Raw genomic sequence first — 27,077 nt, 5'->3', positions numbered from 1 at the left:
TGTTCGGATAATTTGCAGACACCCTGTATGCGGGTTAGGCGAAAAAAGTGTCAAAAAATAGATAGGAAGGCAGAAAAATCAAAATTTGCCCCATTATGATCAAACATCTAACATTTCGGCGAAGCCAAACGCCTTAGTAGAACTTACCTAAAAAATACTATGCGTCTCCACGCACTTTGTATACCGGAATGCTGATTCGTCGACGCATGGTACGTTGTTCTTTACGCTGTCAACTAATGGTCATTTTGCCTCATGATTTTTCCTCATTATTAAATATTATCAATATGATTAAGATTCTCTACAATTTTAAGATGGCATCAACTAGCTATGTATATTGTTTAAGGACAATCCTCCAAACTAAATGCACTCACGTTTTCAAGGGTACCTCCTTCAAAACGGGAACCACGCACAGCTGTTTGATTTATTATTATACGCATGCTGTGACGCAGCAAAGCTGGAATAAAATAAAATCAGTTGTGCGTGGCTCCCGTTTTGAAGGGGCTGCCCTTGAAAACGCGAGTGCATTTTGTTTAGGATTTCGTGAGGATTGTCCTTAACAGTTGCTTGAGGAGAACATATCTATGAAAATCGTTACAGCCAAGACAATAATGCAGTCTGTGCTTAGCAAGGGCATATTGCCCTTCCTCATCTACCAAGGAAATGTCGTGTAGCGCTTGCAGAAAAGCCGCAATGCAAGCCGTAATGTTATTTATCCTTAAGAAGCGGAATGCAGAAGACGCGACACGTTGTTTCCAAAGAGTTGTGCTGCGTGAAGCTAATACTCCAACTATTAGCATCATTCTCACCGCATATCTGCGAGCAATCTAATCAACACCCAAAATAAACGTAAACAAATTGTTTTATGTATCACTTTGTACACGGTTAACGTCGGTTAGCATTCGTTCCGAAAATGGATCTCTCCCGCCTGTTCATATCTCCCAAAAACGGAACCAACTATCGCGAACAAAACGTAAACAAATCATTTTTCTCACCGCAAAATCTCACTGAACGCAAAAAAATCTCTCATTTTCTCTTTCTTGATCATCCCCCCAAAATGTGCGCCACCTTATGGGTGGCAATATGGTCTGCCAAATGATGAATGAAACTGGGCGTCTTTCAACAGCTCCACTACTCCCGGCATAGTAAGCCCACTCTCCATGGAAGACTCGCGCGCGCGACCCCCGATTCGGTTCTCTTTTTCTCTTGCTCCATGCATGGGTAAGCACATACTTTCGTTCGATCTGGAGATTCCTTACTGTGAACAGTGACTCTCGAACATGCTGTTATTTTTCGTGTATTCAATCAATATTTCGGAATAATTGAAAATTGATAGGTTGGCCATTAGTAAAATGTAGGAATTCCGCTTTCAACCATGGTCAACATGAACACAATCACTTGGATGGTTGCTGTTCCAGATTTAGCTAGGGCTCCAGGAGATAAAATTCTGGATTTTTATGCTTTAAAAAAAAATTAACATGTTTCCAACCAGAATCGGCGCATTTATTCAATTATTCACCGCTCGCCGATGTTTCCGGTCTTATTACTATTTATAGGACAATTTAAGTGAAGGATTGGGAACCCCTGGGCATCCACATGCTTCACAGGCCCTGACGCTGGATGCTGCGAAAGAATGTCTGTTATTATTACCATTCATATACGAATACTCTCTCCGCTGGCTGCTGGATTTTACCGGCGAATCAGATGGCTGCCAGGTTCGACAGCCAGCCGACAGACCCATCAGATCAGTTGATAATCATCTGCGTTAGAGCGTACATCTCGTCGCGTGCGTCCCCGGACAGGGTTTTATCGTCGGACGGTTTACCGGAATTTTTCGCGCGCGCTCTCACGTCATGAGGGGACGTTCCCATGTCATGCATCGGAAGTGTGTGAAAACACGGAATTTTCACGCTGAATGACGACCGCTGGTGGTGACATTACGAAAAGTGTGCGGGAGGGGAAACTTCGCTGGTGGTGATAATGGATGTGGCGAACCTACAGGTGGTGAAGTGACGGATGTGTGGAGCGGCGGAGGGAAAATTAATTGTGTGAAATTTACATTCTATGGAGTGGTTAGCATGGAAAAGGCGGGCGGGAAGGCATGGTGTGATTCCAGTGAAGAATTGGGTACAGTGATATGGTGAAATTTGATAGAAGGAAATATAAACATGGGTGATTTCATTAAACCTATTTGCAGCTTCTTGGGAAAATAAAATGTGAGATGGTTTGTCTGTTCAAGTGCTATTTCTCCGAAGGATTTCATTCAATACACTCTCTTGATTAAGAGGAACGAGTATTCTGTGAAGGTAAATTGGTGTTTATTTCTTTCTCTTGTAGGAAAACTTTTTGAATTGGAAAAGACGAACATTCTTCATAAGAATTTCATTATACATGTTTCAACTACGAGCTATTCTTGAGTCTAGGTTTATTTTCTATTCAAAATTGTTATAAAGTAGATATTAAGGGACTTACTTAATTATTCGTTCTGCTTAGCTTTAATAGACGCTCAGGACTGTATATAATAGATGATTCGAAAATTTACATTAATGCTCAACAATCTACTCAGGTCGACTCAATCGGAGAATTGAGTGAGCACCCATATCAAACATGCCAAACTAAGAACTTTGCAGAACTGCTACAACAGTCGTGGATTTCGAGGGGTTTTTGTTTAATTATCAATCGACTGTGTAACTTATGAAATCCTTGGTGGATTTCAACCAAATTTTGAACACATATTCTTTATATTGAAAAGACGACGATATTATGGGTGCTAAAGCAGCACAAATCAAACTAATCTGGCTGCAGCAACTTAATTATAACTGAATCTGGTCATACATAAGTTACTGTAATCTATGTGTGTCATGTGTGTTGCTCAAGTAGGAAGATATTCGGAAAATGTTTTTTTTTATGAATAATCCAATTTATTTTCTGAGCTGAGCCACATGATCGATTTCCACCAAATTAAGAACACATATTCTCTGTCCTAAGGAGACAATCATAGTGATGGTGGAAGGGTCATTTGAAGAGTCGAAGGGGTGTGGAATGGAGGGGTATTGATTAGTTATCAAACAACTAAGTGTAACCTTTTAACCCCTTCAGAGATGTCCTACACAGTTGGCAAAAAATCTGCTCTTTTATTTTTTACAATTTTTACTAATATATTAATATTTGAGCTTTTTAAATGTCACTTCGATTTGTCAAAATAATAAACGCCGGACCCACGCGGGCGCGCGCACAGCAAATTGCACTGGCGGCGTGTAATACACGCCGGTGTATTTGCTGTGCCCGCACCCGCGTGTATTTGACGTGGACCATTTTGTCAGATTGAAGTGGCATTTCGAAAACTCAAATATCCATCTTTTAGTTGCACTCACTAAATGAGATTTATTTGTTAAAAGTTGTGAAAAATAAAAGATCAGATTTTTTGCCAACTGTGTAGGACATCTCTGAGCCCCATGACCGATTTCAACCAAATTCGGAATACAGGAAAGGTACGATATACAGGGCATGTTGCAAGAATGCCGGACAGCAACCCTGGAAAGATGGTGTTCGCCAAGACGGCGTTGAGTGCTGCGAGCGAGGTGGACTGACTAGGACTGACTTGCGAGCGTGGAGTGCATTCGAGGATAGAGATTAAATGTTATCTGTTTAGATGTATTAAGCCAAATAAACGAATGAATGAAACACATATCCTCTGTCTTAAGGATATAATTATAGTGATGATAGGAGGGACATTGGAGAAAAAGGACAGTGTGAGAAGAAAGGTATTGTTTAGTTTTCGATCAACTCATTGTAATTCCTGAACCCCTTGACCGATTTCAATTAAATATAGAACCACATATTATCTATCCTAAGGAGACAATTTTAGTGTTGGTTGGTGGGTCATTGAAAATGGGGAAGGGTATGAGGGAGTCGTATTAATTAGTTATCAATTAATTCAGTTCTTCTGAACCCTTTGGCCGATTTCACCACTAGAATATGTGTCTAAGGAAGATAGTTTCCCGAGCAGAAGCCATGAACCGAATAACAAAACATGATATGGATTTGATGGTGGAAGGGTCATTTGAGATGAAAGAACTGGCAACAATACAAAAAATTTGCACCAAAATATCATTTAAATATCAAGATATGCTATATGATCACTTCTTACAAATAGTATAACTTGATCTCCTCATGATATTTTAGTGCAAAATGTTGATATTGTCGTCTGATCTGTTATCTCTTACATCAATCATGTCCATGTCTCTTTTTGCTATGTAATCAAAATTTGATATTATTTAGCTATTTTCGTAGGAGAGGAAAGGAGAGCGTATTTTTGTAACGAACAGTTTTGTATAACTTTTTAACACATGGGTTGATTTAAACCAAATTATGAACACTTATTATCTATCCTAAGGAAATGATTGTTATAAGGGATTTGGCATAAAGCCATTTGGCATAATGACATTTGGCGTAACGGTTATTTAGCATATTGGATGTTTGGTATATATATTTTTTGTGTTATCTACCTACCTGAATACCTGGTTGGCTACAGTGTCGATACACATATGCCTGGCGTATTGTAGAGCTCCTCCAGTTTCCCCGAACGTTCAGGGTCCCCAGGTCCAATTTAACCGCGTGCAGACAGCGTGTTCGTGGCCTTCACGAAGTCGCCGGCTCCAATCTGGCGTCTGCTTCACACACCATTTTCTAGTTTCCCTCCGAGTATTGTACGCAGCACTTTTCGCTCGAAAACCCCGAAAGCTTTCCGGTCCGCCTCTTTTAATGTCCATGCTTCATGTTCATAAAGGGCCACTAGTAGAATCAGAGTTTTGTATAGTTGTAAATATTGTTTCCGTCTGCATGTTGTGGGTCCTAAGCTGGTTACGTAATCCGTAAAAGGCCCTATTCGCAGCAAAAATATGTCCTTTCACTTCACTGGAAACGTCATTATCACATGTCACAAGCGTTCCAAAGAAAACAAATTCTTCAACAACTTCAAACACATCCCCATCAAACACTTCCTCAGCACCAACACCACCAGGTCTTCCTCTGTCTCTACCTGTCACCATGTACTTTGTCTTGGTAGAGTTAATGGTTAAGCCTATCCTCACCGTCTCCCTCTTCGGTGGGACAAAAGCCTCCACTACTGCACTGCGGTCGATTCCAATGAGGTCGATGTCGTCCACAAAGCCCAGGAGCATATGCGACAGTGCCGATGATAGTGCCGTTCATCTGCACGCCAGATCTCCTAATAGCACCCTCGAGTGCAACAATAAATTCAACATTGCATCACCCTGCTTTAATCCGTCTAAGGTCACAAACGAGGTTGACATTTCGTCTGCATTCCGAATACTTGAAAGCGAGGCCATCCAGCGTTACACGTATCAGTCTAATCAGTTTCGCCGGAAAACCATGTTCGGACATTATCTGCCACAGCTAATTTCTTTTCACTAAGTCGTTTATTTATTTATTATCAGACTAAGGCCGGAGTGGCCTGTGCTGCACATAAAAGTCTTCTCCATTCAGCTCGGTCCATGGCTGCATTTCGCCAACCACGCAGTCTGCGGAGGGTCCGCAAATCGTCCTCCACCTGATCGATCCACCTTACCCGCTGTGCACCTCGCCTTCTTGTTCCCGTCGGATCGTTGTCGAGAACCATTTTCACCGGATTACTGTCCGACATTCTGGCTACGTGCCCGGCCCACCGCAGCCTTCCGATTTTCGCGGTGTGAACGATGGATGGTTTTCCCAACAGCTGATGCAACTCGTGGTTCATTCGCCTCCTCCACGTACCGTCCGCCATCTGCACCCCACCATAGATGGTACGCAACACTTTCCTTTCAAAAACTCCCAGTGCACGATGGTCCTCCACGAGCATCGTCCAGATCTCGTGTCCGTAGAGAGCTACCGGTCTTATAAGCGTTTTGTAGATAGTCAGTTTGGTACGGCGGCGAACTCTATTCGATCAGAGCGACTTACGGAGTCGAAAGTACGTACGATTTCCAGCCACTATGCGCCTCCGAATTTCTCTGCTGGTTTCTTTATCGGCGGTCACCAGTGAGCCCAAGTACACGAATTTTTCAACCACCTCGATTTCGTCACCACCGATGGAAACTCGTGGTGGGTGGCTTACATTGACCTCTCTTGAGCCTCTTCCTATCATGTACTTCGTCTTCGACGTGTTGATGACTAGTCCAATCCGTTTAGCTTCGCTTTTCAGTCTGATGTAGGCTTCCTCCATCCTCTCAAAGTGCAATAATATCAATGTCTTCGGCGAAACCAAATAACTGTACGGACTTCGTGAAAATCGTACCACTCGTGTCAATCCCTGCCCTTCATACTACTCCTTCCAAAGCGATGTTGAATAGCAGACACGAAAGACCATCACCTTGCCGTAACCCTCTACACGTTTCGAAGGGACTCGAGAATGCCCCTGAAACTCGAACTACGCACATCACCCGATCCATCGTCGCCTTGATCAACCGTATCAGTTTATCCGGAAATCCGTTTTCGTGCATTAGCTGCCATAGCTGGTCCCAATCGATTGTATCATATGCGGCTTTGAAGTCGATAAATAGATGATGTGTGGGCACGTTGTATTCGCGGCATTTCTGCAATACCTGACGTATGGCGAACACCTGGTCTGTGGTAGAGCGTTCACCCATAAATCCCGCCTGGTACTGCCCCACGAACTCTCTTGCAATTGGTGTTAGTCGGCGGCATAAAATTTGGGATAGTACCTTGTAGGCGGCGCTCAGCAATGTGATTGCGCGGCAGTTGCTACAATCCAGCTTATCGCCCCTTTTTGTAGATGGGACACACGACACCTTCCATCCACTCCTGCGGCAGAACCTCATCCTCCCAAACCTTGGTAATCACCCAGTGCAGCGCTCTAGCCAGTGCCTCACCACCGTGTTTAAACAGCTCTCCTGGTAGTTGGTCAGCTCCAGGGGCTTTGTTGTTTTTCAGCCGGCCGATCTCCTCCTGGATTTCCTGGAGATTCGGAGCCGGAAGTCGCATGTCCTGCGCGCGTGCTCCTAGGTTCATTACCATACCGCCACCGCCTGCCGTATCGCCATTCAGGTGCTCTTCGTAGTGCTGCCGCCACCTTTGGATCACCTCACGCTCGTTTGTAAGAAGGTTCCCGTTTATGTCCTTACACATATCGGGCTGTGGCACGTGGCCCTTACGTGAACGGTTCAACTTCTCATAGAACTTTCGTGCGTTATTAGCGCGGTACAGTTCCTCCATCTCTTCACGGTCTCGATCTTCCTGCTGGCGCTTTTCCTCCGGAAAATCGAGTTTTGTCTGTTCCGCGCCCGTTTGTATCGTGCCTCGTTCGCCCTCGTGCGGTGTTGCAGCAATCTCGCCCATGCTGCATTCTTCTCTTCCACTAACTGCTCACATTCGCCGTCATACCAGTCGTTCCTCTGATCCGGAGCCACCGTACCTAGTGCAGCGGTTGCGGTGCTTCCAATGGCTGATCGAATATCTCTCCTGCCATCTTCAAGAGATGCTGCGCCTAGCTGCTCTTCCGTTGGGAGTGCCACTTCCAGCTGCTGCACGTAGTCTTGGGCTAGTCTACCGTCTTGTAGACGCCCAATGTTAAGCCGCGGCGGACGACTCCGACGCGTGTTGATCACCGTCGAGAGTTTTGAGCGCAGACATACTGCAACGAGGTAGTGGTCGGATTCAATATTCGCACTGCGGTAAGTGCGTACGTTCGTGATGTCGGAGAAGAATTTACCGTCGATTAGTACGTGGTCGATTTGGTTTTCCGTTACTTGATTAGGTGATTTCCATGTGGCCTTGTGGATATTCTTGCGGGGGAAGAAAGTGCTTCGGACTACCATTCCGCGGGAGGCTGCAAAGTTTATGCATCGTTGGCCGTTGTCGTTCGATACGGTATGCAGACTATCCGGTCCGATGATCTATACATTTCCTCCCTCCCTACCTGAGCGTTCATGTCACCGATGACGATTTTGACGTCCCGCAGTGGGCATCCATCGTATGTCTGCTCCAGCTGCGCATAGAACGCTTCTTTCTCGTCGTCGGATCTCCCTTCGTGTGGGCAGTGCACGTTGATGATGCTATAGTTGAAGAAACGGCCTTTTATCCTTTTATCCTCAGCTTGCACATCCTTACGTTGATTGGCTGCCACCCAATCACGAGTTGGCGCATCTTTCCCAGCACTATGAAGCCTGTTCCCAGCTCGTTGGTGGTGCCACAGCTTTGGTAGAAGGTAGCCGCTCGATGCCCGCTTTTCCACACTTTCTGTCCTGCCAGCCGATTTCCTGCAGCGCTACGACATCGAAGTTGCGGGGATGTAATTCATCGTAGATTATCCTGTCGCAACCTGCAAAGCCTAGCGACTTGCAGTTCCATGTTCCAAGCTTCCAATCGTGATCCTTTATTCGTCGCCTAGGTCGTTGCCGATTGTATCGAGTCGTATTATCTTCTATGTCGTTCATAATAGTTGTTTTTGTTTGGGGAGGGATCGTCAAGCCCTTGGACATAGTCCCTGCTGCCCCCCTTCACTGAGTCGTACGCTGCTCTGAAATCAATGAACAGATAGTGAGGTTGCAAGTTGTACTCCCAGAATAAGTGCTCCTTCCACCTAGCTGCTCCCATAGTCTTGCCTGTCAGCAAATTCCACTCTCGGTCATTTCATATGGCGGGCACTGACGCAGTCTTATGTCGTGCGCCATTGACAGTTGCGTAAAACCTCCGCATATCGTTTCTATCCATGTTCTCCTGCGTTTCAGCTATAACACTTTCTTCGTATTGCCTTTTTTTCTGCGGTGCATTCGTTTCTCTTCTGTCCTTGCTACACCGCAACGCTCTCTGTTGAAACGGGTACGAGCCACTAGCATTCGACTCCTAGCAACATTTTTCTCGTCCGTCACTCGCTGGCACTCCTCATCAAACCAACCATTTCGTTGGCGTCGCTGTGCAGTACCTCACACTTGCTGCGCTGTTGTATTCGCAGTTTCGTGAATATTTTGCCACAATCTGTTGACCTCGCCAGATCCAGTGGCATCTTCTATCCGCTAGTCCAGCTTCTGGTGGTACAGTTCAGCAATTCCTTCAACTGACAAGCGTTGGATATTGAAACGCATCGTTATGTTGTTTCATGAACTCGTGACGCTGGAAGGTCGCCCCCGAATTTTCGCAACTACAAGGTAGTGATCCGAGTCAATGTTCGGACCTCTGAAGGACCTTACATCTATTACATCCGAGAAATGTCTTCCGCCGATCAGCACGTGGTCTATCTGTGAGCAGGTGTCTCCACTCGTATGTTCCCACGTGTGTTTGCGGATATTCTTACGTGCGAAGTAGGTACTGCTGATTGCCATCCCTCTAGCAGCAGCAAAGGTTACAAGTCACAGACCATTATCGTTGGTTGCGGAATGAAAGCTTTCCGTACCAATGACAGGGCGAAAGAAACTTGTTCTTCCGATCTGCGATTTGCATCCCGATGACAATCTTTTCATCGTGTGTTAGGAACTCTCCGTAGGCCTTATCAAGGCTCCCATAGGACTTATCCTAAACGTCATCAGGCTCATCGTTCGTTGAGGCATAGCTGATAGCTGATCAGGCTATAGTTGAAGAATTTGCCCTCCAGTCTCAACACGCAAATGCGGTCGCTTATCGGCTTCTACCGGATGGATAACACGCTTCATCTGTTTCCCGACATCATGAAGCCAACTCCTTGTTCTGATTTGTCACCGCCGCTATAGTAGATGTGGTACTTGAATGAGGTGTTCGCTATGGGATCCACCGCCCGGAATTCACGCTCTCCAGTTCTGGGCCACCGTATTTCCTGTATTGCTGGAGCCGAACACATGCGGGTTTATTCAAAATTTTCACGTTCCAAGATCCGACATTCCAATCGTTGTCCTTAATTCGTTGCCGGGTCTGTTGCCGTTATATTAATCCGTTTTGCTCTACTTTTGCCTTTCTTGGTAACTGTAGAATCTTCCTTACCAGGGTTGCGCTACCTACATCGCGTTGAAGGGGCTGCCTTCTTGATGCTGACTAAACTCAGCACGATGTGCACAGTTTAGTTTAGAGTACCTGTGGAGCTGGCACTCGGATGATGATCAGCCGCCCCTAACATGGGGAACAGACGCTGCTGTGAGTTGCTCCTAGCATGGAGAGCAGACGCTCGACCAGATTAGCAAATCCCCCCGTCCCTGTCAGGTATACCCCGTTAGGCATAAGTACGTTAGGCATAAAAACGTTAGGCATAATGGACGTTAGGCACAAGATGACCCAAAGAACAGCCCATGACATAGAGAAGGCAGAATTATGCCAAACGTCCATTATGCCTAACTTACATTATGCCTAACGTCCGTTATGCCTATCGTCCATTATGCCTAACGTACTTATGCCTAACGTCCTTATGCCTAACGTCGCGGACCCGTCCCTGTCAGCATACGACCATAGTTCCCATCGGGGCTGGTTACCCGATCTTCCCTAAGGTTGCTCGTATCCCGGCTAGCGCCATGAGGAGGTAGTCATAGGAGTTGCTGGATAAGAGGCTAAGTACCGCGAAATTAGGTCTATTTTATTCCTTCAGGTACGCGAAGTACCAGTGGTACGCTTTACCCAGCATTTGCCGTGCCAGTGTTGCTGGAATGATGCCGTAATAGTGGAAATAACTCCTGTGGGTGTTAATAATAATAAAAATACCTAATCCTTCCGTATAAAGCATGCATTAGTTGGATATAATTGTTATCCCTCCATCGGAATCATTTGTCCAGTGAAAAGCTATGATTAAAGTGTTTTCTTCTAGATAGCGGATGTAATTCCGTCTTAAAAGGTAGACATTTGCTAGGAATAAGGAAATGATCCTTCTTCGAAAGTAGGTGTTTGCCTATAACTATATAATATAACTGATTTTGTTGTTATGAAATTGCCTAATTTTGATAATTCAGGTTGACATCCTTTTGGTCGTTTTAACGGTTAAAAGATCAAAATCTACAGCAGAAAAATCTTACTGTGACATCAAATCGAAAACTATTCCTGGAGAGCAAATCAAAAACTAATTTAGATATTGGTTCTGATAACAAAATTAGTTCACAGTGTGCTGTCAGATCATACAATTTAGAATTCTACAGCAAAATGAGATCAAAATATGTAATCAATCATGATGATTCATGATGAAAATAAATTATGATTTCAATTTGATGTCAAAATCAAAATATGTTTTCTATATGCTCTCATTATGTTTTTAGACTATGCTCGGGTCAGGGAAAAACTGGTTGCTTTGCAAACGTGTTATAAGACATGGCTTACTGATGCTCAATTCAAATTATTTTGCGTATGGCAAGTCATGCATCGTAAGAAGGATAAGATATATATCGGCAATGAATATCATGCATATTACACACTGCCAAACGAGAATTTAAATAACTATAAATTCATGGCACACAGGAAGTTCAACTCTCGCTTAACTTTTCAAAAAGACCTAAGTAACATTTTGTTCACGAATTAATTTGAATAGCGCAATCAAAAGCTTTCATGTTGTTCTGTTGATTGCGCTATTCAAATTAATTCATGAAAAAAATGTTACTAAGGTCCTTTTGAAAAGTCTCAGTCTTTATTTATCAGAATATATCTACTTTATATATGTGACAAAATATATAAAATAATTTAAATTACCCTAAATGACTATATGCCAAAGGACCCAGACCTCCCTGGAAATGATATTTCCGACAATCCGATAATAAAATATCAATAACATAACACAATTACCCCGTTAACCAATTCGTTATATCATCTTCCGATTCCATGGCAATTCCGAACAAGGCCGGGAAAATACAACTAGTTTTAGGATTAATTCAGATTTCCAATTTTTTATGTGGGCGTTTACGATATAGGCTAAAATCCAAGTGGTCAGTATTCGACCATTATAACTACTGAATGGGGCAGCAGGGACTATGTCCAAGGGCTTGACGATCCCTCCCCAGGCCATCTGCGAGTTGTGGCGCCTGCCCAGGATGTGGTGGGGTTTGACAGTGGGCCCTGTTAAACCTCTATAAGAAGCTGCATGAATCCGCAAGTAGGCTCCGCCAAAGCGATCATGTGCCGCTCAAAGCGCACAAGCCCAAGTCTTGGTGTTAGGTGGGACGCTAAACAGCCCTGACACGACGGCCCTCCGAGGAGACAGGAGGTTTGAGCAGGCCCAATAAGCCGCCTTTAAAAACAACTATTACGAACGAAACTATTACGAAGGATCACGATTGGAAGCTTGGAACATGTAACTGCAAGTCGCTAGGCTTCGCAGGTTGCGACAGGATATTCTACGATGAATTACATCCCCGCAACTTCGATGTCGCAGCGCTGCAGGAAATCTGCTGGACAGGACAGAAAGTGTGGAAAAGCGGGCATCGAGTAGCTATCTTCTACCAAAGCTGTGGCACCACCAACTAGCTGGAAACCGGCTTCTTAGTGCTGGGAAAGATGCGCCAACGCGTGATTGGGTGGCAGCCAATTAACGCAAGGATGTGCAAGCTGAGGATAAAAGGCCGTTTCTTCAACTATAGCATCATCAACGTGCACTGCCCACACGAAGGGAGATCCGACGACGAGAAAGAAGCGTTCTATGCACAGCTGGAGCAGACATACGATGGATGCCCACTGCGGGACGTCAAAATCGTCATCGGTGACTCAGGTAGGAAGGGAGGAAATGTATAGACCGGTCATCGGACCGGATAGTCTGCATACCGTATCGAACGACAACGGCCAACGATGCATAAACTTTGCAGCCTCCCGCGGAATGGTAGTCCGAAGCACTTTCTTCCCCCGCAAGAATATCCACAAGGCCACATGGAAATCACCTAATCAAGTAACGGAAAACCAAATCGACCACGTTCTAATCGACGATAAATTCTTCTCCGACATCACGAACGTACGCACCTACCGCAGTGCGAATATTGAATCCGACCACTACCTCGTTGCAGTATGCCTGCGCTCAAAACTCTCGACGGTGATCAAAACGCGTCGGAGTCGTCCGCCGCGGTTAAACATTGGGCGGCTACAAGACGATAGGCTAACCCAAGACTACGCGCTGCAGCTGGAAGTGGCACTCCCAACGGAAGAGCAGCTAGGCGCAGCATCTCTTGAAGATGGCTGGAGAGATATTCGATCCGCCATTGGAAGCACCGCAACCGCTTCACTAGGCACGGTGGCTCCGGATCAGAGAAACGACTGGTATGACGGCGAATGTGAGCAGTTAGTGGAGGAGAAGAATGCAGCATGGGCGAGATTGCTGCAACACCGCACGAGGGCGAACGAGGCACGATATGAACGGGCACGTAACAGGCAAAACTCGATTTTTCGGAGGAAAAAGCGCCAGCAGGAAGATCGAGACTGTGAAGAGACGGAGGAACTGTACCGCGCTAATAACGCACGAAAGTTCTATGAGAAGTTGAACCGTTCACGTAAGGGCCACGTGCCTCAGCCCGACATGTGTAAGGACATAAACGGGAACCTTCTTACAAACGACCGTGAGGTGATCCAAAGGTGGCGGCAGCACTACGAAGAGCACCTGAATGGCGATATGGTAGACAACGGTGGCGGTATGGTAATGAACCTAGGAGCACGCGCGCAGGACATGCGACTTCCGGCTCCGAATCTCCAGGAAATCCAGGAGGAGATCGGCCGGCTGAAAAACAAAAAAGCCCCTGGAGTTGACCAACTACCAGGAGAGCTGTTTAAACACGGTGGTGATGCACTGGCTAGAGCGATGCACTGGGTGATTACCAAGGTTTGGGAGGATGAGGTTCTGCCGCAGGAGTGGATGGAAGGTGTCGTGTGTCCAATCTACTAAAAGGGCGATAAGCTGGATTGTAACAACTACCGCGCAATCACATTGCTGAACGCCTACAAGGTACTCCTCCAAATTTTATGCCGCCGACTAACACCAATTGCAAGAGAGATCGTGGGGCAGTACCAGGCGGGATTTATGGGTGAACGCTCTACCACAGACCAGGTGTTCGCCATACGTCAGGTATTGCAGAAATGCTGCGAATACAACGTGCCCACACATCATCTATTTATCGACTTCAAAGCCGCATATGATACAATCGATCGGGACCAGCTATGGCAGCTAATGCACGAAAACGGATTTCCGGATAAACTGATACGGTTGATCAAGGCGACGATGGATTGGGTGATGTGCGTAGTTCGAGTTTCAGGGGCATTCTCGAGTCCCTTCGAAACGCGTAGAGGGTTACGGCAAGGTGATGGTCTTTCGTGTCTGCTATTCAACATCGCTTTGGAGGGAGTAATACGAAGGGCAGGGATTGACACGAGTGGTACGGTTTTCACGAAGTCCGTCCAGTTATTTGGTTTCGCCGAAGACACTGATATCATGGCACATAACTTTGAGAGGATGGAGAAAGCCTACATCAGACCGAAAAGCGTAGCTAAACGGATTGGACTAGTCATCAATACGTCGAAGACGAAGTACATGATAGGAAGAGGCTCAAGAGAGGTCAATGTAAGCCACCCACCACGAGTTTCTATCGGTGGTGACGAGGTGGTTGAAGAATTCGTGTACTTGGGCTCACTGCCCAAGTAACAAAATTATTGCTACTGGGTTTTATGTGAATTTTAATAAAGTTTTATTGTGGGAATAATTAAAGCCTATTGTTTTATGATGGTCATATAGAATGCTAACTAAGAAAGATTTTATGGCACTCTTAAGTTATCTATAAAACTGTAATAAACCATGTTTTAAAACTAAAACTTTTGTTAGCTTATACGTTTTATCTATTGTTTTATTATTGCTTTCAAATGCTCCATAAAACCAATTTTAATCACCGCCATAAAACTACCAAACATGACTCGATCACTTCGCCATGTTGAATTTGGAATGCAGTGTTGCTGTATATTTTTATGTGTAAATCATGCAATAAGATACTTTGAGGCAGATATATTTTAAGTGACATGTTGTGCTGAGTTTCAGATTTAATTATGATGCTACACATTTTGCTAATTGAAATAAAACTAATCCTAAAATAAAAATCAATATGACCATTAACATAAACATTGGAGGTGCTTCCAATAACACCAACTAAACGGTTGTCAGAAACAAGTCGATGTGTGTCAAAAGTAATAATGTTCTGCGAGCAGGGTTATTTGGATATTATTGTGCTGTCACTTCTAAGTTTAACTTGATTTCAATTTGGGAAGTGAGTACATATGAAATACTCGGAAATATATACACAATTGAGTTGATTGTGTCTTTTGATAAAAATGTTTGTAAGTGATGCGATGAGGAATCTATGCTATATTTATACACGAGGATTTCGAGTTTCTATGAGAAAGTAAAGAAATGAAGGGTTTTTCTTTTTTTACATGCACATTTCACATTATTGTAGATGATGTATATTACCTTTTTCTTCCACATACATACATCTAATTCCTACAAAGTACATCTAGCAAAAAATACGAATAGTAAAAATTACATATATCCAGGGTTCGGATTTCTCACTCACTCACGCGACAACTGATCACTCCACCATGCATTTTATCCGGATAAATTACAGTGCGATAAACTCCGGCACAAGCGACGCACAGTGGGAATAAAAGGGCCCGTAACAGTACTTATTTAGATGCCGCTATTTTAGAGGTCCGGAAAAGACCCATTCCTATGTAAAAAAATCCAAGGAATCGATTGGTGATATTTTCACTTCAGACAAACCATAGGAAAGGGACCATTTTGCCCGATTTTCCCCAAAATACACCATAAAAACGAATTATTGAACGGAAAACTTATTTGCCGCTCTCGGAGAGGACTCAAATATTACTCAAATGTTGATAGAATATTGGTGAAATGGATTGCATTGAATTCTGTGCGTGACATAACTCAAAATTAGCCTATTTTGCCCGATTCTCCCCTAAACTCATGATTTAGGAAATAAAAGCTTCTGGAAAGTAATTTCTCGCGTTTAAAATGATCTTTGCTGGTGCAAATCCATTCAAAATACATGCAGACAGATATATTCTAATCGTTTCGTGATTAAAGATTTACGAAATAGTCTATTTTGCCCGACTTTCCCCAAAATACTCCATAAAAACGAATTATTCAACGGAAAATCTTATTTGCCGCTCCCGAAAAGTACTCAAATATTACGCAAATGTTGATAGTATATTGGTGAAATGGATTGCATTGAATTCTGTGCGTGTCATAACTCAAAATTAGCCTATTTTGCCCGATTCTCCCTCAAACTCATGATTTAGGAAATAAAAGCTTCTGGAAAGTAATTTCTCGCGTTTAAAATGATCTTTGCTGGTGCAAATCCATTCAAAATACATGCAGACAGATATATTCTAATCGTTTCGTGATTAAAGATTTACGAAATAGTCTATTTTGCCCGACTTTCCCCAAAATACTCCATAAAAACGAATTATTCAACGGAAAATCTTATTTGCCGCTCCCGAAAAGTACTCAAATATTACGCAAATGTTGATAGTATATTGGTGAAATGGATTGCATTGAATTCTGTGCGTGACATAACTCAAAATTAGCCTATTTTGCCCGATTCTCCCCTAAACTCATGATTTAGGAAATAAAAGCTTCTGGAAAGTAATTTCTCGCGTTTAAAATGATCTTTGCTGGTGCAAATCCATTCAAAATACATGCAGACAGATATATTTTAATCGTTTCGTGATTAAAGATTTACGAAATAGTCTATTTTGCCCGATTTTCCCCAAAATACTCCATAAAAACGAATTATTCAACGGAAAATCTTATTTGCCGCTCCCGAAAAGTACTCAAATATTACGCAAATGTTGATAGTATATTGGTGAAATGGATTGCATTGAATTCTGTGCGTGACATGACTCAAAATTAGCCTATTTTGCCCGATTCTCCCCTAAACTCATGATTTAGGAAATAAAAGCTTCTGGAAAGTAATTTCTCGCGTTTAAAATGATCTTTGCTGGTGCAAATCCATTCAAAATACATGCAGACAGATATATTCTAATCGTTTCGTGATTAAAGATTTACGAAATAGTCTATTTTGCCCGACTTTCCCCAAAATACTCCATAAAAACGAATTATTCAACGGAAAATCTTATTTGCCGCTCCCGAAAAGTACTTAAATATTACTCAAATGTTGATAGAATATTGGTGAAATGGATTGCATTGAATTCTGTGCGTGACATAACTCAAAATTAGCCTATTTTGCCCGATTCTCCCCTAAACTCATGATTTAGGAAATAAAAGCTTCTGGAAAGTAATTTCTCGCGTTTAAAATGATCTTTGCTGGTGCAAATCCATTCAAAATACATGCAGACAGATATATTCTAATCGTTTCGTGATTAAAGATTTACGAAATAGTCTATTTGCCCGATTTTCCCCAAAATACTCCATAAAACGAATTATTCAACGGAAAATCTTATTTGCCGCTCCCGAAAAGTACTCAAATATTACGCAAATGTTGATAGTATATTGGTGAAATGGATTGCATTGAATTCTGTGCGTGACATAACTCAAAATTAGCCTATTCTGCCCGATTCTCCCTAAACTCAAAATTTAGGTCATAAAAGCTTCTGGAAAGTAATTTCTCGCGTTTAAAATGATCTTTGCTGGTGCAAATCCATTCAAAATACATGCAGACAGATATATTTTAATCGTTTCGTGATTAAAGATTTACGAAATAGTCTATTTTGCCCGATTTTCCCCAAAATACTCCATAAAAACGAATTATTCAACGGAAAATCTTATTTGCCGCTCCCGAAAAGTACTCAAATATTACGCAAATGTTGATAGTATATTGGTGAAATGGATTGCATTGAATTCTGTGCGTGACATAACTCAAAATTAGCCTATTTTGCCCGATTCTCCCCTAAACTCATGATTTAGGAAATAAAAGCTTCTGGAAAGTAATTTCTCGCGTTTAAAATGATCTTTGCTGGTGCAAATCCATTCAAAATACATGCAGACAGATATATTCTAATCGTTTCGTGATTAAAGATTTACGAAATAGTCTATTTTGCCCGATTTTCCCCAAAATACTCCATAACAACGAATTATTCAACGGAAAATCTTATTTGCCGCTCCCGAAAAGTACTCAAATATTACTCAAATGTTGATAGAATATTGGTGAAATGGATTGCATTGAATTCTGTGCGTGACATAACTCAAAATTAGCCTATTTTGCCCGATTCTCCCCTAAACTCATAATTTAGGAAATAAAAGCTTCTGGAAAGTAATTTCTCGCGTTTAAAATGATCTTTGCTGGTGCAAATCCATTCAAAATACATGCAGACAGATATATTCTAATCGTTTCGTGATTAAAGATTTACGAAATAGTCTATTTTGCACGATTTTCCCCAAAATACTCCATAACAACGAATTATTCAACGGAAAATCTTATTTGCCGCTCCCGAAAAGTACTCAAATATTACTCAAATGTTGATAGAATATTGGTGAAAAGGATTGCATTGAATTCTGTGCGTGACATAACTCAAAATTAGCCTATTTTGCCCGATTCTCTCCTAAACTCATGATTTAGGAAATAAAAGCTTCTGGAAAGTAATTTCTCGCGTTTAAAATGATCTTTGCTGGTGCAAATCCATTCAAAATACATGCAGACAGATATATTCTAATCGTTTCGTGATTAAAGATTTACGAAATAGTCTATTTTGCCCGATTTTCCCCAAAATACACCATAAAAACGAATTATTCAACGGAAAATCTTATTTGCCGCTCCCGAAAAGTACTCAAATATTACTCAAATGTTGATAGAATATTGGTGAAATGGATTGCATTGAATTCTGTGCGTGACATAACTCAAAATTAGCCTATTTTGCCCGATTCTCCCCTAAACTCATGATTTAGGAAATAAAAGCTTCTGGAAAGTAATTTCTCGCGTTTAAAATGATCTTTGCTGGTGCAAATCCATTCAAAATACATGCAGACAGATATATTCTAATCGTTTCGTGATTAAAGATTTACGAAATAGTCTATTTTGCCCGATTTTCCCCAAAATACACCATAAAAACGAATTATTCAACGGAAAATCTTATTTGCCGCTCCCGAAAAGTACTCAAATATTACGCAAATGTTGATAGTATATTGGTGAAATGGATTGCATTGAATTCTGTGCGTGACATAACTCAAAATTAGCCTATTTTGCCCGATTCTCCCCTAAACTCATGATTTAGGAAATAAAAGCTTCTGGAAAGTAATTTCTCGCGTTTAAAATGATCTTTGCTGGTGCAAATCCATTCAAAATACATGCAGACAGATATATTCTAATCGTTTCGTGATTAAAGATTTACGAAATAGTCTATTTTGCCCGACTTTCCCAAAATACTCCATAAAACGAATTATTCAACGGAAAATCTTATTTGCCGCTCCCGAAAAGTACTCAAATATTACGCAAATGTTGATAGTATATTGGTGAAATGGATTGCATTGAATTCTGTGCGTGACATAACTCAAAATTAGCCTATTTTGCCTGATTCTCCCTAAACTCATGATTTAGGAAATAAAAGCTTCTGGAAAGTAATTTCTCGCGTTTAAAATAATCTTTGCTGGTGCAAATCCATTCAAAATACATGCAGACAGATATATTTTAATCGTTTCGTGATTAAAGATTTACGAAATAGTCTATTTTGCCCGATTTTCCCCAAAATACTCCATAACAACGAATTATTCAACGGAAAATCTTATTTGCCGCTCCCGAAAAGTACTCAAATATTACTCAAATATTGATAGAATATTGGTGAAATGGATTGCATTGAATTCTGTGCGTGACATAACTCCTAATTAGCCTATTTTGCCCGATTCTCCCCTAAACTCATGATTTAGGAAATAAAAGCTTCTGGAAAGTAATTTCTCGCGTTTAAAATTATCTTTGCTGATACAAATCTATTCAAGATACATGCAAACAGACATAATCTAAACGTTTCGTGATTGAAGATTTACGAAATGGATCATTTTGCCCGTTTTTTTCTAGCTGATTTTATCGGATAACACTATGGGAATCCGGACCTCCTATAAAAGCTCGTTTTTTGAAGTGATCCTATAGCCTTTCGGTACAACTTCCTGGAGGAACTTCCGGAGGAATTTCTAGAGGAACTTCCGGAGGAATTCCTGGAGGAACTTCCGGAGGAATTCCTGGAGGAACTTCCGGAGGAATTTCTGGAGGAACTTCCGGAGGAATTCCTCGAGGAGCTTCCGAAGGAATTCCGGAGGAATTCCTGCAGGAACTTCCGGAGGAATTCCTGGAGGAACTTCCGGAGGAATTCCTGGAGGAGGATCCGGGAGAATTCCCGGAGGAATTCCCGGAGGAACTTCCGGAGGATATCCCGGAGGAACTTCCGGAGGAATTCCCGGAGGAACTTCCGGAGGAATTCCCGGAGGAACTTCCGGAGGAATTCCCGGAGGAACTTCCGGAGGAATTCCCGGAGGAACTTCCGGAGGAATTCCCGGAGGAACTTCCGGAGGAATTCCCGGAGGAACTTCCGGAGGAATTCGGAGGAACTTCCGGAGGAATTCCCGGAGGAACTTCCGGAGGAATTCCCGGAGGAACTTCCGGAGGAATTCCTGGAGGAACTTCCGGAGGAATTCCGGAGGAGCTTCGAAGGAATTCCCGGAGGAGCTTCGGAGGAATTCCTGGAGGAACTTCGGAGGAATTCCAAAGGAACTTTCGGAGGAATTCCCAGAGGAGCTTCGGAGGAATTTGGAGGAATTCGGAAGAACTTCGGAGGAATTCTGGAGGAACTTCCGGAGGAATTCCTGGAGGAACTTCCGGAGGAGCTTCCGAAGGAATTCCCGGAGGAGCTTCCGGAGGAATTCCCGGAGGAACTTCCGGAGGAATTCCCGGAGGAACTTCCGGAGGAATTCCAAAAGGAACTTTCGGAGGAATTCCCGGAGGAGCTTCCGGAGGAATTCCCGGAGGAATTTCCGGAGGAATGCCCGGAGGAACTTCCGGAGGAATTCCCGGAGGAACTTCCGGAGGAATTCCCGGAGGAACTTCCGGAGGAATTCCCGGAGGAACTTCCGGAGGAATTCCCGGAGGAACTTCCGGAGGAACTTCCGGAGGAATTCCCGGAGGAATTTCCGGAGGAATTCCCGGAGGAACTTTAGAAACGATTAGAATATGTCTGTCTGCATGTATTTTGAATAGATTTGCACCAGCACAGATCATTTTAAACGCGAGAAATTACTTTCCAGAAGCTTTTATTTCCTAAATCATGAGTTTAGGGGAGAATCGGGCAAAATAGGCTAATTTTGAGTTATGTCACGCACAGAATTCAATGCAATCCATTTTACCAATATACTATCAACATTTGCGTAATATTTGAGTACTTTTCGGGAGCGGCAAATAAGATTTTCCGTTGAATAATTCGTTTTTATGGAGTATTTTGGGGAAAATCGGGAAAAATAGACTATTTCGTAAATCTTTAATCACGAAACGATTAGAATATATCTGTCTGCATGTATTTTGAATGGATTTGCACCAGCAAAGATCATTTTAAACGCGAGAAATTACTTTCCAGAAGCTTTTATTTCCTAAATCATGAGTTTAGGGGAGAATCGGGCAAAATAGGCTAATTTTGAGTTATGTCACGCACAGAATTCAATGCAATCCATTTCACCAATATTCTATCAACATTTGAGTAATATTTGAGTCCTCTCCGAGAGCGGCAAATAAGTTTTCCGTTCAATAATTCGTTTTTATGGTGTATTTTGGGGAAAATCGGGCAAAATGGGCCCTTTCCTATGGTTTGTCTGCAGTGAAAATATCACCAATCGATTCCTTGGATTTTTTTACATAAGAATGGGTCTTTTCCGGACCTCTAAAATAGCGGCATCTAAATAAGTACTGTTACGGGCCCTTTTATTCCCACTGTGCGATGGTGCGAAAAATTGTTATCCTTCTTCCCATGTTTCGCGAAAATCAAATGCAGCTTACTTTGCCTCTCCAAGTTGTTTGAATCTGATGATGCGCCACGATAAGCAGAAGGTTCAATACAGCAGTTTTTCCCATCGCTTTCAATCAATTCATGTGGAGGTGTGGTTTTAGTGGTCGTTCTAAACATTTTAAAATTGTTTTGGGTTCGAATCCCGTGGCGGTCCTAAATTTTTGTAAATATGCTTGTAAAATTTATCTGGTGAGGCGACGAGAAGGAAAATTTGTGGATTAAAATTAAATTATCCGGCGATCCGGCGCTCACGAATTTATCACCCTCCATTCTATCCGGATAAAAATGTTGTGTGAGAATACTTCCTCACAGGGGGACCATGAAAAATCATACTCCGCTTAATGGATTAATCTCAGATTTTTATTCATATGAGTGAGAATTCCGAAGCCTGCATATATCCATAAAAACACTAATTTCATCGAAAGCATCCATTTTCATGGATCTGACATCGCTGCCCGCAGGAAGAAAAAGTGTTTCTCGCTTCAATCACTAGGCTGCATGTTATCGCACCGAATGCCATCTGTTGCAGGGAAGTGCAATCATGACAAAATTTTATAACAGGCTTAAAACGGTCATGATGTAACCACGGAGCATTATTGAGGTTATCACGAAAACTATTAAGCTATTTACCGTCAGATTTTTTTGTTTCCATAAAAATGTCTGTCGCCATATTGGTGTAATGATGAGCTTCGATAGCCGCTATTAAAAATACATGACTTACGATCCAATAGATTATTTATTAGTGGAATTTATTCATTTCTTTAGTATTTTCACAGAAGCACGGTTACTGCATTCCATATTATTTGAAATCAAAATATTTTGAGAAGTTTGGAAAATAATTTATTTTTTTGATTTCATGTAAATATTTCATAATTTCGAAGCGCGTAGATTTTAAGCTACTACAATCCCAATATTCACAATAAATCCGATTGCGCATGCTATTTTATGACATTAAGTACTTAAATAAAACTAAATTTTCATCATTAATCCTCACAGTCATAAATAAAATAAGAAGCATTATTTTTCGCACATCAGTCATGGAGAACTGTTTTATATTATTTATATCGAAATTGATACAAAGGGAGTGGAATGGAAATAACAATATTAGAAAACACGAAATCAAAATTGTTTTGTTATTACTCTTATAATGGTCACTACACAGATAGAAAAATCCACTGAAATTTACGCTAAAAATCATGCACATAAATGGAACGCCATTATAAGCGTAATTCCGCATGGGAAATAGCCTAAATGTATACAATATTAGACGTGAATCGTCATTATTGCATACAAGTTGTAAGCAATCTTGTTAGGAAGAGGACCATTTCAGCGTAGAAAAGCGTAAATTTCTGCAGGTCAAATTTTACGCGCTGTTTATTTTTCATTATTTTTTTCTGTGTATAACCTCCTATAGAATATCTAAAAATTATATACAATGTTTTATTGCAGTTTTATTACTACTCTTAATTTGGTTTTAATAACTTCTTCTAGAGTGGTCCATTTAGCCAGAACGCTATCTTAAAGATGTTTCGAAGAGGTTTCGGTGGAGCTGTTAGTTTTATTCGCAACTGGTCATGAAAACCTCTTATGGAGCGTTATAAATCTTAAAATGTTACTTGGGTGGTGACCGCCGATAACGATACCAGCAGAGAAATTCGGAGGCGCATAGTGGCTGGAAATCGTACGTACTTTGGACTCCGTAAGACGCCGTAAGACGATCGTATAGAGTTCGCCGCCGTACCAAACTGACTATCTACAAAACGCTTATAAGACCGGTAGTTCTCTACGGGCACGAGACCTGGACGATTCTCGTGGAGGATCAACGCGCACTGGGTGGTTTTGAAAGGTAAGTGTTGCGTACCATCTATGGTGGGGTGCAGATGGCGGACGGTACGTGGAGGAGGCGAATGAACCACGAGTTTCATCAGCTGTTGGGAAAACCATCCATCGTTCACATCGCGAAAATCGGAAGACTGCGGTGGGCCGGGCACGTAGCCAGAATGTCGGAAATGATTCTCGACAACGATCCGACGGGAGCAAGAAGGCGAGGTGCACAGCGGGCAAGGTGGATCGATCAGGTGGAGGACAATTTGCGGACCCTCCGCAGACTGCGTGGTTAGCGAAATGCAGCCATGGACCGAGCTGGAGAAGACTTTTATGTGCAGCACAGGCCACTCCGGCCTTAGTCTGAAAATAAACAAATAAAACTACTGAATGTATGTTGGATGTTGTCTGTTGAATTGTCAGATCGATCATATTGAATTTCTGGATTACTGAAATGCCGAGCTGTGCTCATAATTCATAATGTTTCTGCTGAGTACACTTTTGTGGCAAAAATCACGACATTATTATTACCATTGAGGGTACTACACCTTTATCTACCTTACGCTACATAGAGAGTGAACGTTAAAGTCAAAGGCATCAAAGGCAAAGACAGGCATCGAATTCAAATCATACGGTTTCTCGTTCTTTGAGCTAACAATTATGCCAATGATTTCTTGTTAGGCTAGTTTTTTTTCAGCTGCATGCGTTTCTGTTCCATTACCTGCGCTTTAAACTTCTTTGTTTCCATATCCATTGAAGGGTCACTCGTGCCTGCTCAGAATGATTATATTAAATGGTGCTAGATCGGATGTGTTTCAGGTAGGACGCAGAACATTTGCGAAAATTTAGTTTGTGCTTTTGCTTTGTGCGGTTAATAAGTAAAGATTTGTTTGTGCAAAACGATCGCGCCATCATCCAAACATGTTCTGCGTCATGCGGTAGGTAAATAAATTAAGATGTGCGCGTTTGGCTGTATTTGAGGTTAGGTTAGGGTTAGAAAGGAAAATGAGTAGAATATTTTAAATGCGCTTGAATATATCCCATCTCTTAGACCGCATCGCTTACCGAAGTGAATCCAGATAAATAATCCTCTGTAACTAACACAATGTCGTATCCTAAGACAATCGTGGAGATGCAGAGGTATACTTGGTCTCCAATAGCAACGAGAGTCGGGCTAAAAATCCTTCCCTTTCTATATGGTCGGGGTTCAGCCAAACCGCACCAAGCGGATTTTTGACTGGCTTGTGGTATTTTGTTCACAAAAAAATGATCGAAGTAGACCACGCGCGTGAATGGCTGCAACATTATTTTGCTGTCATAAATTTTCTGTTGTTTCTGTGAAGTAGAATAATAAGAATAAAATAAGTGTCTGTGGAATCTGGTCAATTACATCAGCCGTGATTCTAATAGTTTTGCAATTGTTTTGCCCTGTGGGAGTGAGTTTATTATTTAGCAAATAAAAATCAGGACGCTGTCGTATCCCGCACCAAACGCCTCAGCCGAATCCTAAGAACTTGAAGCGAACGACCGGTGTATGAAGGTTCGTGTTGTCGTCACAAAAGTCGTTAGCAAACTGAACTGCAAACATCGAACTCATTCCAATAGCAAGGATTTACTCTCGCAACTCGTCGCTGTATCAAACTATAGGGTGACTACATTTTTAGGCAAGATATATCGTTCTCGTTCAAATAGAGCAGCATATTGAATAGTTTACTTTCAAAAACTATATTAAATTTATATTCATTTATGAAACAATTCTGTATTTTGTATTTGTATTTTTTGTATAATTCATCAATATCTACCATAATCACTACATCCTTTCCCTCGTCTACTCTTTATTAGAGTATCTGCTATCATGAAACTACGAATGCTTTTTTTCAATAGTCATATAATATTAATAAATCAATTAGCTTGCATCTCTCAGCGTTTTTGAAAAATGTAACAAGAAAAATAATATTGCAGATAAATTTACCGACTGCAAACTAATAACAACAGAATTCAACTTGAATCATCGGAAATTTGTTATACGTATAGAAACATTGATGAACTTCACTACATTTTTTCACACTGAATTCTCAAATTCGTTTTTTTTTTAATCTAACCTCCAAAACCACTTTCGTATCCATCTATCCAATCTGATTAATATATCCAGTTTTTAGAATCACATTGATTCACTTCAGAACCAACATGCATATACAATTTCCAAATGGAATTACCAAATTCAATCCTAGAGGAACTGATATTCTTTTTAATATTTCATCCAAGATCAATCTTCAAATCAAATTTCACAGTGTGTCATAATATCGTGTTGCTTTTCTATTTCCGCATTCGCAAAGTGTACTCCTGTAAAAGAATACACATGCGGTATCCTACGTCAAAATGGATCAGAGTCCCACCACGCCGGGATAAACAAAAAATGCATCAGAGTCCTGCTCATTCCGAAATAAACAAAAATGTCTCGGAGACCTGCTCGCTCCGGAATAAACAAACGAAAAATACATCGAACACCTGATCGCTCCGGAATAAACAGAAAAATGCCTCGGAGACCTGCTCGCTCCGGAATACACAAACAAAAATAGTTCGGAGACCTGCTCGCTCCGGTAACTTTTTCTATCCTCAGGAGACCTGCTCGCTCCAGGATTATCTTTTTTTTTAACACTCGAAGTCCTGCTCGCTTCGGTAACTTTTTTTCTATCCTCAGGAGACCTGCTCGCTCCGGGACTATCTTTTTTTTAACACTCGAAGACCTGCTCGCTTCGGTATTATTTTTCTTTGATTTTGGAGACCTGCTCGCTCCGCAATGCATTTTATTTTTTCAAGATAAATCCACAAAATCAAATGTGAGCATACTTACCAAGTAACTTGCACATTAATGGATGTGGCAAGCACCATTTTCATGTGCCAGTTACAAAACAAAAGTTCTACCGACTGCGTCATGTCGTATCCCGCACCAAACGCCTCAGCCGAATCCTAAGAACTTGAAGCGAACGACCGGTGTATGAAGGTTCGTGTTGTCGTCACAAAAGTCGTTAGCAAACTGAACTGCAAACATCGAACTCATTCCAATAGCAAGGATTTACTCTCGCAACTCGTCGCTGTATCAAACTATAGGGTGACTACATTTTTAGGCAAGATATATCGTTCTCGTTCAAATAGAGCAGCATATTGAATAGTTTACTTTCAAAAACTATATTAAATTTATATTCATTTATGAAACAATTCTGTATTTTGTATTTGTATTTTGTATAATTCATCAATATCTACCATAATCACTACATCCTTTCCCTCGTCTACTCTTTATTAGAGTATCTGCTATCATG

General features: G+C 41.8%; 1 protein-coding gene across 4 annotated transcripts in view; it reads left to right on the top strand.

The window, feature by feature from the left end:
• Positions 1-1,771: 1,771 nt before the first annotated feature.
• The window catches only part of LOC134205576 (monocarboxylate transporter 12-like), a 471,854-nt gene continuing 446,548 nt past the window's right edge, over positions 1,772-27,077 (top strand). The window contains exon 1 of one of the 4 annotated variants that reach the window (XM_062680939.1): positions 1,772-1,998. The gene's annotated coding sequence lies outside the window, so the exon portion shown is untranslated. Of the gene's footprint in view, positions 2,304-27,077 lie in introns of all 4 variants that reach the window. The other 3 variants (XM_062680938.1, XM_062680937.1, XM_062680936.1) reach the window with 3 other exon arrangements.

The sequence above is a fragment of the Armigeres subalbatus genome, chromosome 1, assembly GCF_024139115.2.
Source record: "Armigeres subalbatus isolate Guangzhou_Male chromosome 1, GZ_Asu_2, whole genome shotgun sequence".
Classification (NCBI taxonomy): domain Eukaryota; kingdom Metazoa; phylum Arthropoda; class Insecta; order Diptera; family Culicidae; genus Armigeres; species Armigeres subalbatus.
The sequence above is the reverse complement of the archived record's forward strand: the minus strand, read 5'-3'. Positions and strand labels throughout refer to the sequence as shown.